This window comes from Oryx dammah, unplaced genomic scaffold (genome assembly GCF_014754425.2).
Source record: "Oryx dammah isolate SB20612 unplaced genomic scaffold, SCBI_Odam_1.1 HiC_scaffold_6, whole genome shotgun sequence".
NCBI lineage: Eukaryota > Metazoa > Chordata > Mammalia > Artiodactyla > Bovidae > Oryx > Oryx dammah.
This window is the reverse complement of record NW_024070190.1, coordinates 726,795-747,835: the sequence shown is the minus strand read 5'-3', so window position 1 is coordinate 747,835 and position 21,041 is coordinate 726,795. Positions and strand designations below refer to the sequence as shown.

The following is a 21,041-nucleotide window of genomic DNA, read 5'->3' as shown; positions in this document are numbered from 1 at the left end:
CCAACAGTATAAAGTATCATAATTTATTATGGGTCAGAATTTACTTTAGTTGCTTTTAAAATGACTTTAATTGTCCTGTATTATCACTAAGAGTCTGCAAATGGCTTACTTTTGTTTTTCTGTTATACTCTGCTGCGTTTTATGGGGAAGTTAAGTGCTTTGTTTCTACATTGTAAAGACTTCCAAAACTGTTGTGTAAGTGCTATGAGTGTTTTGTGTAGGAACCTCAGAGATCATTTAAGATAATTAATTGGGCCATGGAATAAAGTAAAAGAAGTTCTATTCTAATAGTAATACCTAATAGAAGAAATAAGTTTGATTAATCTTTTCTATATAGAGAGATACTTAGTATATCAAACTATCAACTATAGTGTTATGCATGATTGGTGTATGGAATTGAAATTTTAAAATATAATATTTAATAAGACACCTACTGATGCACTTTCTCCATGTTGATGCACTTTCTCCACGTGATATCTTTTGCAAATGTGACAGACCTTAAAACCAGGTATATAATTAAATCAAGTTTATAGGTTATCATTTGAATTGCTATATCACAAAATGTTAGACCAAAATTATCAAAATATTAAGAACACATCAGTTCAGTTCAGTCGCTCAGTCATATCCGACTCTTTGCAACCCCATGGATCATGGAAAAAGCAAGAGAGTTCCAGAAAAACATCTATTTCTGCTTTATTGACTATGCCAAAGCCTTTGACTCTGTGGATCACAATAAACTGTGGAAAATTCTGAGAGAGATGGGAATACCAGACTACCTGACCTGCCTCTTGAGAAATCTGTATGCAGGTCAGGAAGCAACAGTTAGAACTGGACATGGAACAACAGACTGGTTCCAAATAGGAAAAGGAGTGTGTCAAGGCTGTATATTGTTCCCCTGCTTGTTTAAATTATATGCAGAGTACATCATGAGAAACGCTGGACTGGAAGAAACACAAGCTGGAATCAAGATTGCCAGGAGAAATATCAATAACCTCAGATATGCAGATGACACCACCTTTATGGCAGAAAGTGAAGAGGACCTAAAAAGCCTCTTGATGAAAGTGAAAGAGGAGAGTGAAAAAGTTGGCTTAAAGCTCAACATTCAGAAAACGAAGAACACATACTCATATTCTTATTTTAGTAATAATTTTAAAATATGTGTTTTGTTACTTTAAATTTCTATTTTGTCCATAATCTGTAATATTTGTAGTGCAGTTGACCCCTACACAACTCAGGCTTGAAATGCACAGGTCCACTTGTACACAGATTTTTTTTTCAATAAATACTACAGTTCTGTACCATCCTTAGTTGAATTCCAAGGTATGAAACCCCAGATACAGAGGGACCTCAGCATCTGTGGATTTTGGTATCTGCAGTGGGTCCTGGGATGAATCCCCTTCAGATACCAAGGGATGACTGTATATTAGTACAACAGTATGTGTATATAATTTATGAAGAAATGATAGCACTTATGAGTACACACTCAGCAGTTCTTATGGGGATACAAGATCAAAATCAATTCATAAGAATGAATTTTTATTATATTCTATTTTTACATATCTTGCTTTATACAACAAGGTTTATCTGTATAAATCCACTCAGTGTTCAAAGGTGGATATTATGATTACATCACAGAATTAAATACTTTGTCATTAAAAACATTCCATAAATATATTTTATAAAGGTATACAATTGACATAACATTAGTTTCAGGTATGCAGTGTAATGATTTGGCATTTGTATATATTGCAAAGTGATCACAAAATAAGTCCAGTTAACATCCATCACCATACTTAGTTGTTGAGAACTTTCCTGATGCGAACTTTCAAGCTGTGGCTACTGTCAAATATGCAATAGAATATTGTTAACTTCAGGCCATTTGTTTCCTTTTTTTTTAGATTCTACATAAAAGTAAGAAACAGTATTTGTTGTTCTCTGTCAGATCGACTTCACTAAGCATAATATCCTCACAATCCATCTATGCTGAGGCAGATGGCAAGATTTCGTTCTTTTTTATTGGTGAATATTATTTGTGTGTGTATACACACCATATTTTCTTTATCCACTCATCCACTGATGGACATTTACGTTGTTTCCATGTCTTGGATATCAAAAATAATGGCTGTAGTGAACATGGTGATGCTTATATCTTTCTGGGGCTTCGCTGGTGTGTCAGATGGTAAAGAATCTGCCTACAATGCAGGAGACCTGGGTTTGATCCCTGGGTCGGGAGGATCCCCTGGAGAAGGAAATGGCAACCCACCCCAGTATTCTTGCCTGGAAAATTCCATGGACAGAGAGCCTGCCAGACTAAGGTCTGAATTAGTGTTTTTTCTTCCTTCAGATAAATTCTCAGAAATGAAATGGCCAGATTATATGGTACTTCTATTTTAAATTTTGAGGAATCTTGATACTCTTTTCCATAGTGGCTACACCAGTTTACATTTCTACCAACAGTGCACAAGGGTTCCCTTTTCTCCATATCCTCACCAACCCTTGTTATTTCCTGTCTTTTTTATAATAGCCATTCTGACAAGTGTGAGGCAATAAATCTCGTTGTGGTTTTGATTTGAATTTCTAATTTTGGGGGATGCTGAACATTTTTTCATGTACATGTTTTTATTTGTATGTTTTCTTTGGAAAAATGCCTATTTAGACACTCTGCCCCTTTTTTTGTATTGCTTATTGAATTTTGTGAGTTCTTTATATTTGATCAGATTGTTGTTCTTCAGTTGTTAAGTCATGTCTGACTCTCTAACCCTATGGACTGCAGCATGCCAGGCTTCCCTGTCCTTCACTTCCCAGAGTTTGCTCAAACTCGTGTCCATTGAGTTGGTGATGCCATTCAGCCATCTCTTTCTCTGTCACCCCTGTCTCCTCCTGCCCTCAATCTTTCCCCACAGCAGGGGCTTTTCCAGTGAGTTGGCTGTTCTCATCAGGTAGCCCAAGTATTGGAGCTCCAGCATCAGTCCTTCCAATGAATATTCAGAGTTGATTTCCTTTAGGATTGACTGGCTTGATCTTCATGCTGTCCAAGGGACTCTCAAGAGTCTTTGCTAGCACCACTGTTAGAAGGCATCAATTCTTCAGTGCTGCTTCACTTTCACTTTTCACTTTCATGCACTGGAGAGGGAAATGACAACCCACTCCAGTGTTCTTGCCTGGAAAATCCCAGGGATGGAGGAGCCTGGTGGGCTGCCGTCTATGGGGTCGCACAGAGTCGGACACGACTGAAGTGACTTAGCAGCAGCAGCAGCCTTCTTGATGGTCCAACTCTCACATCCATACATGGCTGCTGGATAAGCCATAGCTTTGACTATATGTACCTTTGCCAGCAAAGTGATGTTTTGCTTTTTAAAATGTTGTCTAGATTTGTCACAACTTTTGTTCCAAGGAGCAAATGTCTTTTAATTTCATGGCTGCAGTCACGTCCACAGTGATTTTGGAGCTCAAGAAAATAAAGTCTGTCACTGTTTCCATTTTTTTCCCCATCTATTTGCCATGAAGTAATGGGACTGGATGTCATAATCTTGGTTTCTTGAATATTGAGTTCTAAGCCAGCTTTTTCCCTCTCCGCTTTCGCCTTCATCGAGAGGCTCTTTAGTTCCTCTTCACTTTCTGCCATTAGCGTAGTAACATCTGCCTTTCAGAGGTTGTTGATATTTCTCCCAGCAATCTTGATTCCAGCATTTTATCAGATACCTTATCAGATATATGATTTGCAGGTTTTATTTGTGTGCTTTTTTCCATTTTGTTGATGGTATTCTTTGGGGGTTTGTTTTTTGGACTGTGCTGTATGGCTTATAGGATCTTTGTTCCTTGACCAGAGATCAAGCCTGGGCCCTTGGCAATTGAAAGCATGGAGTCCTAACCACTGCACCACTAAGGAATTCCCAAAAGCTTTTTAGTTTGGTGTGGTTCTATTTATTGTTACCTTCTTTACCAAATCAAAAAATAATTGCCAAGACAGCTATCAAAGAGCATACAGCTTATGTTTTCTTCTAAAGTGTTAGGGTTTCAGGTCTTAAACGTTCAAGTCTTTAGTCCATTCTGAGTTAATTTTGTGTATGATGTAAGATAGCAGTCCAGGCTATGCAGTTTGCCACCACCATTTATTGAGGAGACTATCCTTTTCTGATTGCATGTTCTTGACCATTGCCCTAAAACAATTGGTAGTATATGCATGGGTTTATTTGTGGGCTGTCTATTCTGTTACATTGATCTGTTTCTTTTTATGCTCAATATCCTACTGTATTGAACTCTATAGTTTTATAATATAATTTGAAATCAGGGAGCATTATGCCTCCAGCTTTGTTGTTTTCTCTCAAGATTGCTTTAATTACTCAAATTCTTTTGTGTTTCTGTATAAGTATTAGGACCATTTTTTCTATTTCTTTGAAAAATGCCATTGGTATTTTCCTTGTTCCTGTTCAGTCATGAAGTTGTGTTCGACTCTTCTGTGACCCCATGAACTGCAGCACACCAGGCTTTCTTGTCCTTCACTATCTCCCAGAGCTTGCTCAAACTCATGTCCATTGAGTCAGTGATGTCATCCAACCATCTCATCCTCTGTTGGCCCTTTTCCTCTTGCCCTCAATCTTTCCCAGCATCAGGGTCTTTTCCAATGAGTTGCCTCTTCACATCAGGTGGCCAAAGTATTGGATTGCCTTGAATCTGCAGACTGCTTTGGGTAGTATGAACATTTTAACAAAATTGTTTCAGTCTATGATTGTAGATTTTTTCCTTTATTTGTATTGTCTTACAGTTTTGTAAGATAATTGTTTTCTAAGACAATTGTCTTTTTAATTTTATTTTATTGAAGTATAGTTGATTTACAATATTTTGTTAGTTTCTGGTGTGCAGCAAAGTGTTTCAGGTTTTTATATATATTCTTTTTCCTATTCTTTAATATTATAGTTTATTATAGAATATTGAACATATAGTTTCCTGTGCTATACAGTAGGACCTTGTTATTTATCCATTCTATATATAATATTTTATATCTGCTAATCCCCAGTGCCCAACCATCCTTCTCCTCACCCACCCTCCCCCTGGGCAATCACAGGTCTGTTTTCTATATGTGTGAGAATGTTTCTGTTCATAGATAAGTTTATTTGTGTCACATTTTAGATTCCACATATAAGTGATATCCTATGATATTTATCTTTCTCTTTCTGACTTACTTCACCTAGTGTTATAATATCTAGGTCCATCCATGTTGCTGCTAATGGCATTATTTCATTTTTTATGGCTGAGTAATATTCCATAGTGTATTCAGTTCAGTCGCTCAGTCATCTCCAACTCTTTGCGACCCCATGAATTGCAGCATGCCAGGCCTCCCTGTCAATCACCAACTCCCAGAGTTCACTCAGACTCACGTCCATCGAGTCAGTGATGCCATCCAGCCATCTCATCCTCGGTCGTCCCCTTCTCCTCCTGCCCCCAATCCCTCCCAGCATCAGAGTCTTTTCCAATGACTCAACTCTTCGCATGAGGTGGCCAAAGTACTGGAGTTTCAGCTTTAGCATCATTCCTTCCAAAGAAATCCCAGGGCTGATCTCCTTCAGAATGGAGTAGTTGGATCTCCTTGCAGTCCAAGGGGCTCTCAAGAGTCTTCTCCAACACTACAGTTCAAAAGCATCAATTCTTTGGCGCTCAGCTTTACATACCCCATTTTCTGTATCCACTCATCTTTCAGTGGACATTTAGGTTGTTTTCATGTCTTTGCTATTGTAAGTAGGGTTGTTATGAACATAGGGCTGCATATGTCTTTTCAGATTAGAGTCTGTCCAGATATATGTCCAGGAGTGTAATTGCTGGATCGTGCATGCATCCTCAGTCACTTCAGTTGTGTCTAACTCTGTACGACCCTATGGACTATAGCCCACCAGGCTGCTCTGTCCATGGGATTCTCCAGATAAGAATACTGAATTGGGATTCCCTGCCCTCCTCCAGAGGATCTTCCTGATCCAGGCATTGAATCTGTGTCTCCTGTATTGCAGGTGTATTCTTTACCACTGAGCCGCCGGGGAAGCCCTGCTGGATCATATGGCAACTCTATTTTAAGTGTTTTAAGGAAGTTCTGTACTGTTCTTCATAGCAGTTGCACTACTGCATTCCCACCAACAGTGTGGGAGGGTTCCCTTTTCTCTACACCCTCTCCAGCATTTACTGTGTGTGGACTTTATCATGATGACCATTCTGACTGATGTGAGGTGGTATCTCATTGTAGTTTTGATTTGCATTTTCTAATAATTAGCAGTGTTGAGCATCTTTTTATGTGGCCGTCTGTATGTCTTGTTTGAAGAAATGTCTACTTATGCATTCTGTCCATTTTTTGATTGGCTTGCTTGGGTTTTTTTTTTTTTTTTTTACTAAGTTGTATGAGGTGTTTGTATATTTTGAAAATTAAGCCCTTGTCAGTTGCTTCATTTGCAGATGTTTTCTCCCAGTGCATAGGTTGTGTTTTCATTTTGTTTATGGTTTTCTTTACTATGCAAAAGCTGATAAGTTTGAATAAGTCCCATTTGTTTATTTTTGCTTCTATTTATTTTGCCTTGATAGACTGGTCTATGAAGACATTGATATAATTTATGTCAGAGATTGTTTTGGCTATATTCTCTTCTAGGAGTTTTAGGGTGTCATGTATTATAATTTAAGTATTTAAGCCATTTTGAATCTATTTTTGTATATGGTGTGAGAGTATGTTCTAACTTCATTGATTTACATGCGGCTCACCAGCTTTCCCAACACCACTTGCTAAACATATTGTCTTTTCATCAATGAATATTCTTGCCTCCTTGGTTAAAGATTAATTGACTGCTGTTGTATTGGTTTATTTCTTGGCTCTTTTCTGTTGCACTGATCGATACATCTGTTTTTGTGCCAATGCCATGCTGTGTTCCTTACTGTAGCTTTGTACTATTGTCTAAAAATGTGGGTGGGTTATGCCTCCAGCTTTGTTCTTTTTCCTCAGGATTGCTTTAGCAATTCTTGGATGTTATGGTTTCACTGGGGAATTCTACCAAACATACAAAGAAGCACTTATACTGAGTCTTCTCAAACTCTTCCAAAATATTGAAGACAAAGAAACACACTCCAGTATTCATTCTATGGAGCCATCATCACCCCAATACTAAAACCAGACAAAGACACCACCAAAAAAGTTGGTTACAGACCAATATCTTTGAATATAGATGCAAAAATTCTCAACAAAATATTAGCAAACTGAGTCCAAAAACATGTAACAAAGATCATACATCACAATCAAGTTGGATTCATCCTAGAATGATAAGGATGGTAAAACATATGCAAATCAATGTGATATACATATGAACAAAAGAAAAGACAAAAGTAGCATTATCTTTTTTTTAATTCTAGCTGTATTTAACTTTTTCCTTTTTTTAAATTTAAATTTATTTTAATTGGAGGCCAATTACTTTACAATATTGTATTGGTTTAGCCATACATCAACATGCGGTATGTACACGGGTGTACACATGTTCCCAATCCTAAACCTCCCTCCCACCTCCCTCCCCATACCATCCCTCTGGGTCATCCCAGTGCACCAGCCCCAAGCATCCTGTATCCTGCATCTTAATAGTTGCCCAAAAAGCAATGATAAATTCAACATCCATTCATTATAGAAAATCTTACCAAAGTGAGTATAGAGAGAATGTATCTCAATATAATAAAAGCTATTTATGACAAACTCACAGCCAACATAATACTAAGGGTTAAAAGCTGAAAGTCTTTTTGCTAAGATCTGGAACAAGAGAATGATGCCCAGTCTCACCACTTCTATTCACTATAGTATTAAAAGTCACAGACATGGCAATCAGACAAGAGAAAGAAAGAAAATATGTCTTAAATTTCTTTCATTAATGCTTTATAGTTTTTAGTGTCCAGATCTTTTAATTCCTTGGTTAAATTTATTTCTAGTCACTTTATTCTTTTTGATGCAATTTTAAAGGGGATTGTTTTCTTAATTTCTCTTTATGATAGTGTATTATTAATATATAGAAATGCAACAGTTTTCTGTAATTGATTTTGCATCCTGCAGCTTTACTGAATTTATTAGTTCTAACAGTTTTTTTGTGTTTTCTATATGTAATATCATGTCATCTGCAAACAGTGATAGTTTTACTTGTTCACTTATAATTTAGATGCCTTTAATTTCTTTTTCTTGTCTAATTTCTCTAGCAAGAATTTTCAGTACTACGTTGAATAAAAGTGGCAAGAGCATGCATTCTTGTCTTATTCCTGACCTTTGAGGAAAGCTTTAGTGATTTCACTGTCGAGTATGGACTAGTTGTGGACTTGTCACATTACATTTGGCCTTTATTACATGAGGTACAGTCCCTTTCTATGCACTTTGTTTAGAGTTTTTGTCATAAATGGATTTTTCTACATCTACTGATGTTATCATATGATGTTTGCCCTTTATTTTGTTAATCTGCTGTATTACATTGATTTGTGGATATTGAAGGTGGCACTAGTGGTAAAGAATCCACCTGCCAGTGCAGGAGATGCAAGAGACATGGGTTCAATTCCTGGGTCAGGATCAGCCCCTGGAGTAAGAAGTGGCAACCCACTCCAGTATCCTTGCCTGGAAAACCCCATGGATAGAGGAGCCTGGTGGTTTACAGTCCATGGGGTCGCAAAGAGTCAGGCACAACTGAGTGACTTCACTTTATTATTATTGCCACTTTAAAAATTATTTTCTGGCTGTTTTATGGTTGCTCTCTGTTACTTTCTTCTTCTCTGTTCTCTTCCTTTGTGGCTTGACTATCTTTAGTGGTATGCTTAAGTTCCTTTATCTTTCGCGAATCTACTATGGGATTTTACCACAAGGATTGCATATGACAACCTGTAACACTGTATTTTAAGTTGATACCAGCTTAAGCTTTAATGCACTTTTAAGCTCTACATTTTTAGTCTTCCCCTGCAATTCATGGGGTCGCAAGGAGTCGGACACGACTGAGCAACTGAACTGAACTGATACTGCATTTTGTTTTTGATGTGACATTTTACATCTTATTGTCTTGTTTCTCTTAGATTATTAAAGTTACAGTAATTTTTACTAATTTTCTCGTTTAACCATTATACTAGTCTTATACTACTTTTACTATATATTTATCTACCTTTACCAGTGAGGTTTATACTTTCAAATGTTTTCTTGCAATTAATTATAACCCTATTTTTCAGCTTTAAGAGGTCCTTCTAACATTGCTTGTAACATTAATTTCCTGATGAAGAACTCCTTCAGTTTTTGTTTGTCTGGAAAATTCTCTCTCCTTCAATTCTGAATCATAACTTTGCTGAATAGAGTATTCCTGATGGAATTTTTTTATTTCAGAGCTTGAAGTAAATCATGCTACTCTCTTCTGGTCTACAAAGTTTCTGCTGAAAAATCTGCTGATAGTCTATGGGGGAGTTCCCTTGTGTGTTACAAGTTGTTTTTCTCTTACTGATTTTCAAAAGCTCTCCTTTTCTTTACCTTTTGATATTTTTATTTTATTGGTTTATTATAGATCTTATTTTATTTTTATTTATTATTAGTATTTATTTGAGTACCTCTCTTTTGGAACTCTCTGGTCTTCTTGTATCTGGAATTCTGTTTCCTTTCCCAAGTCAGGCAAGTTTTTAGCCATTTTTCTTCAAAAAAAGTTTTTTGCCCCTTTCTCTGTCTCTTTTTTTTGGACCTGTATCATGCAAATGTCAGTTCATTTAATGCTACTCCATAAATCTTTTAAGCTCACTTCACTTTCTGTCCCGTTTTTTTTTTTTTTTTTTTTTTCTGTACTGTTTGGGTGAGTTCCACTGTCATGTCCTTGAGTTGGTTGATCCTATCTTTGCTTTATTGGGTCTGCTTTTGAACCCCTCTAGATGGAGGAGCCTGGTAGGCTGCGGTCCATGGGTCGCTAAGAGTCGGACACGACTGAGTGTCTTCACTTTCACTTTTCACTTTCATGCATTGGAGAAGGAAATGGCAACCCACTCCAGTGTTCTTGCCTGGAGAATCCCAGGGACGGGGGAGCCTGGTGGGCTGCCATCTGTGGGGTCGCACAGAGTCAGACACGACTGAAGCGACTTAGCAGCAGCAGCAGTGATTTTTCAGTTCAGCCATTGAATGCTTTACCTCTGTGACTTCTGTTTGATACTTTCTTATATTTTCTCTCTTTGTTGAAGTTCTCACTACATTTATTCTTTCCCCAAGGTCAGTTAACATTTTTGTGACTATTACTTTGAACTTTTTGTCAGGTAAATTACTTATCTTTACCTCATTAAAGATTTTTTATGTTTTATCTAGTTTACTTATTTGGAGGGTATTTCTCTGTTTCTTCAATTTGCTTAATTGTCTGTGTTGGCTTTTCAGCACTAGATAAAACAGGCACCCCTTCCAGTCTTATAGGAGTGGTCTCATGCAGGAGATGAACTCAGCCCTAGGTCTTGGTTGTTTCTCAAGTCTTTGTGATTATTCAAGTAGCCTATTTTATTTTTAATTGCTCCCAGTAATTGAAGAAGTGCCAAGACTTGTCAGTGTCCCAAAGGAGAGGATTCCAGTCAGTACTTAGAGTCAGGCTGATTTGGAAGCCATATCCTCAAAAAGCAGCTTTTAGAGTATGCAGATATATAGAGTACTGTAGGACCACTAGTATAAGCCCCACTGACTCCTAGAGCTATGTGATCTGGAGGTGTCTTCTCAATGGCAGTCACAAAAATCATAGCTCCGTGTGAGTGTATAACCTCCTTTCCAGAATATGTTGCTGAGGTATAGAAAGCTAGAGGGAGACTGCGAAGATGGCATCCATTGGCCTTTGTTCCCTGTAAAAACCTCTCTAGGTCCCTGTTGTGTGACAGTCCTGAAGCCTGCCCCTTAGGCGAAAGCTCTAGAACAAATAAGTCTCTTTCACAGAAAGACTGGAGTGTGTTTTATCTAACTGTCTGCACAGTGCCCTGGGAGTATTGACCTGTCAAGAACTCTCCCTCTCATTGGAACAATCCCATGGGACACAAAAAAACACAAATCTCCTTGGCCACCAGAGCCAGATGATCAGGGAGCATCCACTGTGTGGCAGCTGCAAAAACTGGGGCACCAGACATAGAAATGGGGATACCAGAATTGTATAAAAGCTTGCCCCTGGGAGATACTGATGCTCTGGAGCACAACGGGGGGCAACTATGAAGATGATACCCACTGACTGGAATGATGCAGAGGAGAGTGAATAGATGGTACCACCAGGAAAGAGGGTAAAAGAAAGATGGCACCTGCTAGCTATAGAGAGCACAAAGATAGCACCTACTGCCTGGAAGGAGACAAGAGGAGAGCATATAGATGGTGCCCACAGGAAATAAAAAGAGGGAAAAACATAGCTTAAAAAAAAAGATGTTACACACTAGCTAGAGCAGAGCTGAGGCAGACTGTGAAGATGGTGTCCCTCAGCCCTATATGTGTGCTAAGTTAGATGACTGCCCTCATGCCAGAGCTTTATGATTAGTAAATGAGGGTCATTCACATAAAGTCTGGATGCTTCTCTATTGGCTGCCACTGCCCTGAGCCCTGGGGTGGGTGAATCTGAACCCATGAGACCTGTCAGAGCCATTTTTAAAGTCATTATTACCCTATGGGTCTTATGGATGCAAGCAGTGTTGATTTTCAAAGCTAGATGCTTTGGAGGCTGATCTCTCAGGTGCAGGACTTAAAAGTTGGGGGCTCTTTATTGCTCTGGGAAAAACTCTGGGCTCTAAGCTCCTTCCTGGTTGTTGGTCACTGCAATGGGAATGGAGTTCATGGCAAAATTGTGTACCAGACTCTCCCACGAATTTTGATGAGAGACTTCTCTCTTCATCTGATGCATAGGAGTCACTCAGTTTTTAGGTTCCATATTACCTGCAAATTGTGTCTGTTTATGGAGGAAGGTAAGCCTAAGATCCTCCTACACTACCATCTTGAACAGGTACTTTAAATGTATTTTTAAAGATGATGCAGAGGGAGAGGGTGTGATGATTTGGGAGAATGGCATTGAAACATGTATAATATCATGTAAGAATCGAAATGCCAGTCTATGTCTGATGCAGGATATGACACGCTTGGGGCTGACGCGCGGGGATGACCCAGAGAGATGATGTGGGGAGGGGGGTGGGAGGGGGGCTCATGTTTGGGAACGCATGTACACCTGTGGTGGATTCATGTCAATCTATGCCAAAACCAATACTGAATTGTAAAGTAAAAATTAAAAATAAATAAATAAAATAAAATAAAAGAATAAAACAAGGAAAAAAATTAAAAAAAAAAAAAGATGATGCAGAATGATGAATTCCCTTGGTTAAAAAAAAAGAGATAACTTTAGTTATGTGTATGAAATCACAGTTTAGGTGCTCATCAGGGAACTAAAATTCCACAACAAATTTAGAAACATCTTGCTATTCACTACTCCCATTAATAGTTCACTCTTCCAGAAGATGTTGTCATTGTCCTCCCCAGCTCCCAAGGCATTAACCTTTAGAGACATTCTTTATATCAAATCTTAAGATAGTATCCATTGAATTCTTTCTCTTCATTGTTCTAATCTGATTTTATCTTCTATGACTTTAAAACTGAATAATTTTGAGAGCCTCCTTGATGATCTATCGCTAGTCTCTCTTCCAATCATATCTTATTCTTGCTCTAAAAATAATCTTTTTTTGACAATAGGTTTTCAGTATCTGTCTTCCTTGTTAAGAAACTTTATTTCAACTGCAAACAAGTGCAGAGTTTCGTGAAGGCTATTTCAACCTTCCCTCTTTTAAGGTGATTTGGTTTGGGCATCTGTCACCACATTGTTCACCAAGTTCACCTCTCTGACTAGTCACCTGTACTGTTTATCCCCCTACATTCTGGGTGTTTCCTTCCAAAACTTCACCAAGTTCAAAGTGAACTGCTTTACCATGTACAAGTCATTGTACCATGCCATCAGGGCCAGCATTCCCTCCTTTCATTTTTGTCCCACGTTTATTGATGTCATCTTCTATTCTGGTTGCGCAGTAATTCATTGTCTTTTGCTTAAGGTTTTACTTCCTCCTTCTGTGGGATTGTACATGTTGGATCTCCCAGTAATTCTAGAGATTGCTTTCCTTTGAATTCAATCACAGTTATCCTCTTTTTTAATGATCGTTTATTGTATTTCAGAATTATTTTGTGCTCCTCTTGCACCTTATTTATATTCATTACTTTTTATCTTACATCAAATACAGTTGCATTTATGTGCTTTTTGTTGGTAAGTACTCAGGGTTGTACATCAGGCTTGATTTGAATTTGTACCCTCTTATGGGATGAAACACTGGGAAAGAGTGGGCACAGGAAAAAGACCTGGATCTATGTGGTACTTACCTTCTCATTTTGGTAGTTGCCAGCTCTCCTTTAGATTAATCTGGCTATGGTATGATGATTTTGAGGAATCAAAATGTTGTAAAGCCTTTCCTATTCCAGTTTTAGCCTTCGAATAATGAAAATTGAAATTAAACCAAAAAACTTATTAATGATTTATGAAAACTGTAAATTGAAAGTATTGAGGGTAAATCTGGGCCTTGTTTTTTGTTTTTTTTTTTGCTTAAATATGTATTTGAAACCTTATTTGAAGATTAGTGGTTTATCATTTATTTATTTTTTATTCGTCTAACAGAAAAATATGTAGGAAGGTCTCCTAGTGACTTGTTGGAGGAGGGTGTCAGGAGAATAAAGTAGCTTGAAGGATGAATAGAAATTTGGAAGGCAAAATTCCTGGAAATGGTGGAGGGGAGAGGGATAGAGACGAGAGGCAGGACTAGGCCAGGTATGAGAAATCATTCCAACAGAGGCTTAATAGTGACAACCGAGAATGGGGTTTACTAGAATTTAGGCCAGAGAGGAAAATATGCCAGATCTTGAAGGGCCAATGTAGGCAGTTACATCATATTAATTTTATCACGTGGATATCTGGGTAAGAATTTAAGGAATGGGAGTAGCATCATCACATGAATGGTTAAGAGGATAAACAATTGTTATCAGATAATTAGTCAAAATAACTTTTGCTAAATTACTTAGGTAATTTAGAGGTGTGTGAATGTGTATTTCCCTGTTCTGAATGATATTACTTCACTTTTAAACCATTTTGGTGCTTTGAGTGCTTAACTAGTATTAAATTTATAACCAGAAGGAAATAGAATTTTAGAGCTTAGAGAATTCCTTAAAAAGTATTTAATTCAAACTTTTGGTTTTTAAATGTGAAAATCAAGCACTATTGAAATTAAGTTATCTTTCTAATGTTATATAGCTAGTAAATAGCAGAGACAGGATTTATATCAGTCTTATCTTAACCAATATATAGGTATGCTTTAATACTAGGTATACTTCAGATATGTTTTTTTTAAACTGTTTTATTAATATGATTTTATTTTACAATTTATGCCACTATGTACATATTGTAATTCACAGATTCAGAGTCACACTAACATAAACTGCAGTACATGTCTCAACTTTGGCAGACTAGTGATTACTAAAGGACCTTAGACTATGATAAATTGATCAGTTGGATGCATATATTAGAATTCCTTTCCAATAACTGGAAAGGGAACAGAAGAGGCCTAAATTGTTTCATTGTTCTAGAAATCTACATCAAGGTAGAATTACATTAAAAGTCTTTGTAATTTGCATATAGAATGTTTACTGTTTATAGTATGTTTATAGAGTTCATGCCAATAAACCAAATTTCTGATAAACTTTATTAAAAGACCAGTTAAGATAAAACAAGTCACAAAATAGGCTTTCAGTATATACAAATATTAAATTTTAAAAATTCTAGCTTGCTAAGATGTGTGTGTGTTAGTCTCTCATTTGTGTCCAACTCGTTGTGATCCCGTGGTCTGTCCATGGAATTCTCTAGGCAAGAATACTGGAGTTGGTTGCTATCCAGAGGATCTTCCTGACCCAGGGATTGAACTTACAGGAGATATGCTTGCTAGGATGCCAGACATTAAATAAATACTGGGATACAGAAATTCATGCCTAACTGCTGGTATTTAAATTGTATGTTACTATTAGGGTGTGTGGTATTTTTTGATAGGACAGTTCATAACCATTCTAAATGGTCTAAGTGGTTACAATGTTAAAAGTCATATAGTGAGTCTAGGAGTGATGACTTTTAATAAATCCTTTTTTTTAATGAAGCTTTAAATTTCCCCCATCAGTCAAATGAAAATCATTTATTTAAAAAGAAGGAGGAAGAGTTTCATTAATTTCAAAGTCCCTGGATTAGTACAAATTTAATTTGATTCCATTCCTGTGTTATCTGGGGGAACTTGAGGACCAGCTTCTTACTCAATGTAATTTATTTCCCTTTTGAGTAAATGGCTTCTGTGTGACTTTTTATTGGCATTTAATCTGAATTTTTTTCTTAATATATTAAATATTGCCAGCCAAGTATTTATAAGTGCCAGGAATTCAGACAAAGTCAGTGAAAAGGAGTCTGTTAAAGTTGTTGAAAGTGAAAGTTGCTCAGTTCATGTCCAACTCTTCGCGACTGCATGGACTATACAGTCCATAGAATTCTCCAAGCCAGAATACTGGAGTGGATAGCCTTTCCCTTCTCCAGGGGATCCTCCCAACCCAAGGATCAAGCCAAGGTCTCCCACATTGCAGGTGAATTCTTTACCAGCTGAGCCACAAGAGAAGCCCAAGAATACTGGAGTGGGTAGCCTATCCCTTCTCCAGCAGATCTTTCCAACCCAGGAATAGAACTGGGTTCTCCTACATTGCAGGTGGATTTTTTACCAACTGAGCTATCAGGGAAGCCCCATAAAGTTGTTAAAAGAACATAAATTCAGTATAAGAAGATGTCCCAACTCCAACATGTGGACATGTTGTTCATATCATCCTGATGAAGCAGCTCTGTTTTGGCCATGTGACGTTCTAAGTGGATACTTTTCAAGTATTATGCAAGTATTGGCCATGGGACCAGTAGTTGATACATTTATTTTTCACAGAAAAGTATTCCCTTATTTTTTTGTAATTACAGCATTGCTCTCTTCTCACCAAACATATCTAAATGGCTCACATTATTAGTTTTGTTTTCATTCATTCATTTTAAAAGTCCTTAATATAGTGACCTATTTTGTCAGCTCATGATGGAGAGCATATTTGTGAACCTTCTTTTTTTTAGCTTTTTTAATTTTTTTAAAAATAAATTTATTTACTTTAATTACTTTACAATTATTGTCATAGTGAAGTGAAAGTTGCTCAGTTGTGTCCATCTCTTTGTGACCCCATAGACTATAGCCTGCCAGGCTCCTCTGTTCATGGAGTTCACCAGGCCACAATACTGGAGTGGGTATCTGTTCTCCTCTCCAGGGGATTTTCTCAACCCAGGGATCGAACCCAGGTCTTCCACATTGCAGGCAGCTTCATTACCATCTGAGCCACCTATTCCCTGCCAAAAGAATGGCATGACGTTTTGGTTGCCAGTATGCTGGAATCAAGATGGCCAGGAGAAATATCAGTCACCTCAGATATGCATATGACACCACATTTATGGCAGAAAGCAAAGAACTAAAGAGCCCCTTGATGAAAGTGAAAGAGGAAAGTGAAAAAGTTGGCTTAAAACTCAATATTCAGAAAACTAAGATCATGGCATCTGGTCCCATCACTTCATAGCAAATAGATGAAGAAACAGTGGAAACAGTGACAGATTTTATTTTGGGGGGCTCCAAAATCACTGCATATGGTGACTTCAGCCATGAGATGAAAAGATGCTTGCTTCTTGGAAGAAAATTTATGACCAACCTAGACAGCATATTAAAAAGCAGAGATGTTACTTTACCAACAAAGATCGATCTAGTCAAAGCCGTGGTATTTCTAGTACTCATGTATGAATGTGAGAGCTGGACTATAAAGAAAGTTGAGTGCCAAAGAATTGATGATTTTGAACAGTGGTGTTGGAAAAGACCCTTGAGAGTCCCCTGGACAACAGGAGATCCAATCAGTCCATCCTAAAGGAAATCAACTCTGAATATTCATTGGAAGGACTGATGCTGAAGCTGAAACTCCAATACTTTGGCCACCTGATGCAAAGAACTGACTCATTGGAAAAGACCCTGATGCTGGGAAATATTGAAGGTGGGAGGAGAAGGGGATGACAAACGATGAGATGGTTGGATGGCATCACCGACTCAATGGACATGAGTTTGAGTAGGCTCTGGGAGTCAGTGATGGACTGGGAGACCTGGCGTGCTGCAGTCCATGGGGTCACAAAGAGTTGGACACGAAGAGCAACTGAACTGAACTGAACTGGTGCTGGAGAATTGCAGAGTTTGATCAGTAACCTGTGTCCTTAATTCTATTTCAGCTAAATTTTTTCAGGCAGAGGAAGCAGTCATGCTTAAGGCTTGAATTATGGAGTGACAGCTACAATAGGATTTGAATTAGGTTTTTTTTTTAATGACCTTCAATTTTTAAAGTTAATTTATTCATTTTGCTTTACAATATTGTATTGGTTTTGCCATACATTGACTTGAATCTGCCATGAGTGTACATGTGTTCCCCATCCTGAACTGCCCTGCCCCACCTCCCTTCTGTCCCATCCCTCTGGGTCATCCCAGTGCACCAGCCCTGAGCACCCTGTATCATGCATCAAACCTGGACTGGTGAGTTGTTTCACATATGATATTTTACATGTTTCAATGCCATTCTCCCAAATCATCCTGCCCTCGCCCTTGCTGTCTCCCACAGAGTCCAAAAGACTGTTCTATACACCTGTGTCTCTTTTGCTGTCTCATATACAAGGTTATCATTACCTTCTTTCTAAATTCCATATATATGCATTAATATACTGTATTGGTGTTTTTCTTTCTGGCTTACTTCACTCTGTATAATAGGCTCCTGTTTTATCCACCTCATTAGAACTGATTCAAATGTATTCTTTTTAATGGCTTAGTAATATTCCATTGTGTATATGTACCACTGCTTTCTTATCCATTCATCTGCTGATGGACATCTAGGTTGCTTTCATGTCCTGGCTATTATAAACAGTGCTGCGATGAACATTGGGGTACACGTGTCTCTTTTGATTCTGGTTTCCTCAGTGTGTATGCCCAACAGTGGGATTGCTGGGTCATATGGCAGTTCTATTTCCAGTTTTTTAAGGAATCTCCACACTGTTCTCCATAGTGGCTGTACTAGTTTGCATTCCCAACAACAGTGTAAGAGGGTTCCCTTTTCTCCATACCGTCTCCAGCATTTATTGCTTGTAGACTTTTGGATAGCAGCCATTGTGACTGGCGTGAAATGGTACCTCATTGTGGTTTTAATTTGCCTTTCTCTGATAATGAGTGATGTTGAGCATCTTTTCATGTGTTTGTTAGCCATCTGTATGTCTTCTTTAAGATATAGACTGTAGCCTGATAATCTTCTGAATTTCACAACTTGAGTTTTTCTTAATACCACATTTAAGTTTAGCCCTTTTCCAGTTATTGGAAATAATTATATATTTAAGAACTTATACTGAAAAGAACTCAAGGTCAGGATTTTATGATCTTAGCATCAACTCATTTCTTGGCATTACAGTTTCTTTGTACATTGATTTTAGTAATTAAGCTCTTGCTTTGACCTCTCTCAAGCTCCTTTTTGTATCTATCTCTAGCAGTTGAATCTTTGTGTTTTCATCTATAAATGGATCTGTGCTTTGTTTTCTTGCACATTATCCTAGTTCCTTCCAGTTTATAAAGTGATATTTTGAATACTCAGATTTTGCCTTTCATGGTTCCTTAAAGGTTGAATTCAGTAACATTCTGTTCAGCTTCCTGGTCACCTGTACTCCTTCCTATTGCCTATTATTAGGTTACTTCATGTTACTTTGAGTCACGTTTTGCCTATTGTATGGAACTTAGACTGACTATAGACTGCCAGATTTCTGTAATAGCCTGTCTGGATTACCTTTCCCCCCTCCTGCTTCTTAGAATTTCCCTGATTACCATCTCTGCTTCAAAGGTCTTTCTGATCTCTGGGTCTTTGCATACTGACTAACAACAGTGTAAAACCCATTCTTCATCTGAATCTCTGTTTTTAGGGTAGTAACATGAAAATTCTGTGTGAAAATTGGCTAATTCTGAAAATCCAGTGGACCAGTGAGTCCTGTTCAGTGTAACTCCATGTTGTGTTTAGAAATTTAGAAATAGAAAAACATTTATCTGAGTCAAACTTGTATATAGCATAAGGAGATAGAAAATTGTAAAAACTACTAGTAACTATAAACTGCTCTGGGTTTCTCTTTTATTTTTTAGTAGTTTTTGGAAAACTAGATCCAAAAAAAGTGGGAAGAAAAGGATAAAAATACCTGTTAGTTCATGGTGAGTTCTTACATTTGAAGTAATTAACCACAAGTGTAGATTATCTCCTGTAGGCATCATGTTTTATGACTTTTCAAAATTTTGGAAAGGATGATATTAATATAATTTGCTAACATAGTTAACATTTTCAAATAGATAAGATGGATTTCTTTAGTAAAACAACACAGCAAGAGAGTCATTTTCTCAATGAACCACAGGCTAACAACACAACAGAGTTTACTTAAAAGAATAGGGCATAGCTTACTTAAAAATATCACAAATATGTCTTTTATTTAATTCATTAAGTATAACTTTAGCTGCCTTACAGCACAGCATCTGAATAAACCAAAGTACTTTTTAAAGTCAACTGATTTTGTTTGTTTATAGTTTAAAATATGTATCTTTAAAAACTTTTTTAAAAGAATATAGATAGTATATGACCAGTGAATAATTTTGAGTAGTAAATGATTATATTTCTGTTAGAAAAATTGCTGGCTTTAAATCAAAGCTGATCCCTTTCTTAAAGTGAAACTTGTATTTCTGATTTCTTATTTTCCTTTTTCAAAGAAAGGGCTTATGTTATTGTTTCCATACAAGTAAAGCCAAACTGTGAGTGTACTCCTAAGTAGTTATGGACCCTATAATTTATGGAGTCTCATAATTAATTAGTCATTTCAATATAACACCTAAGATTATATGATACATAACCTGTATGTATTGCAAATGTATAATAATTTTCTAAATGCAAACTTTTAACTACTTATCAAGTTGTGCATCATAAATAAGTACTTAATGATAAATGATAATTTAGTTAATTATTTGATTTGATTAGAAAACATATTTGTCTGTCGTTTTCAAAGTGACACTTGTTAAACAATCTGTGTTCATATTATCTGTGAGCTCATACAGTTAATTTTATAAATTAATTGGAACCCATGCTGTTTAGATGGTTCTAAATTACAGCTTTTGGTTAGTAATTTGTGGAATACTATTTAAAATGTGTAGTAAGGCCCTAAATCTATTTGGATAAAAGGGCTTTGTAAAAAAAAAAAAAAAAAAAAAAGAAGGGAAAAATATTTCATGTCTCATGCACTTCAGTGCTATCAGAGTGATTTTTCTAACAGAAATCTAATCATTTCACTAACTGCTTGAAATTATTCACTGGTTACTTATTGTTGATGTTCTTTAATTTTTTTTTTTCTTTTAGTGTTTATTTTTGGCTGTGCTGGGTCTTCCTTGTGGTACACAGGTTTTCATTGCTGCACACGGGCCTTCTCAAGTTGTGGCAAGCAGGCCAGCTACTCTCTAGTTGCAGTGTGCAGGCTTCTTATTGCAGCTGTTTCTTTTGTTGTGGACCATGGATTTTAGGACATATGGGCTTCAGTAGTTATGACTTGGAGGCTCCAGATCATGGGCCCAGAGTTGTGGCACACAGGCTTAGTTGACCCTTTGCATGTGGGATCTTAGTTCTCGGATCAGGGATCAAACCTCTGTTTCCTGCATTGGCATGTAGATTATTAACCAGTGGGCCACTGGAGAAGTCCCTGTTCATATTCTTAAATTCCCTGGTATTATATTTCCTGGTAGCTCAGCTGGTAAAGAATCCTCCTGCAATGCAGGAGACCTTGGTTGGATTCCTGGGTTGGAAAGATTCCCCGGAGAAGGGGTATGCTATCCACTCCAGTATTCATGGGCTTCCCTGG

General features: G+C 37.3%; 1 protein-coding gene across 2 annotated transcripts in view; it reads left to right on the top strand.

Annotated features, from left to right (window-relative positions):
• Nucleotides 1-21,041, top strand: part of LOC120865380 (phytanoyl-CoA hydroxylase interacting protein-like) — a 116,714-nt gene that overhangs the window by 18,063 nt on the left and 77,610 nt on the right. The window lies entirely within an intron of this gene.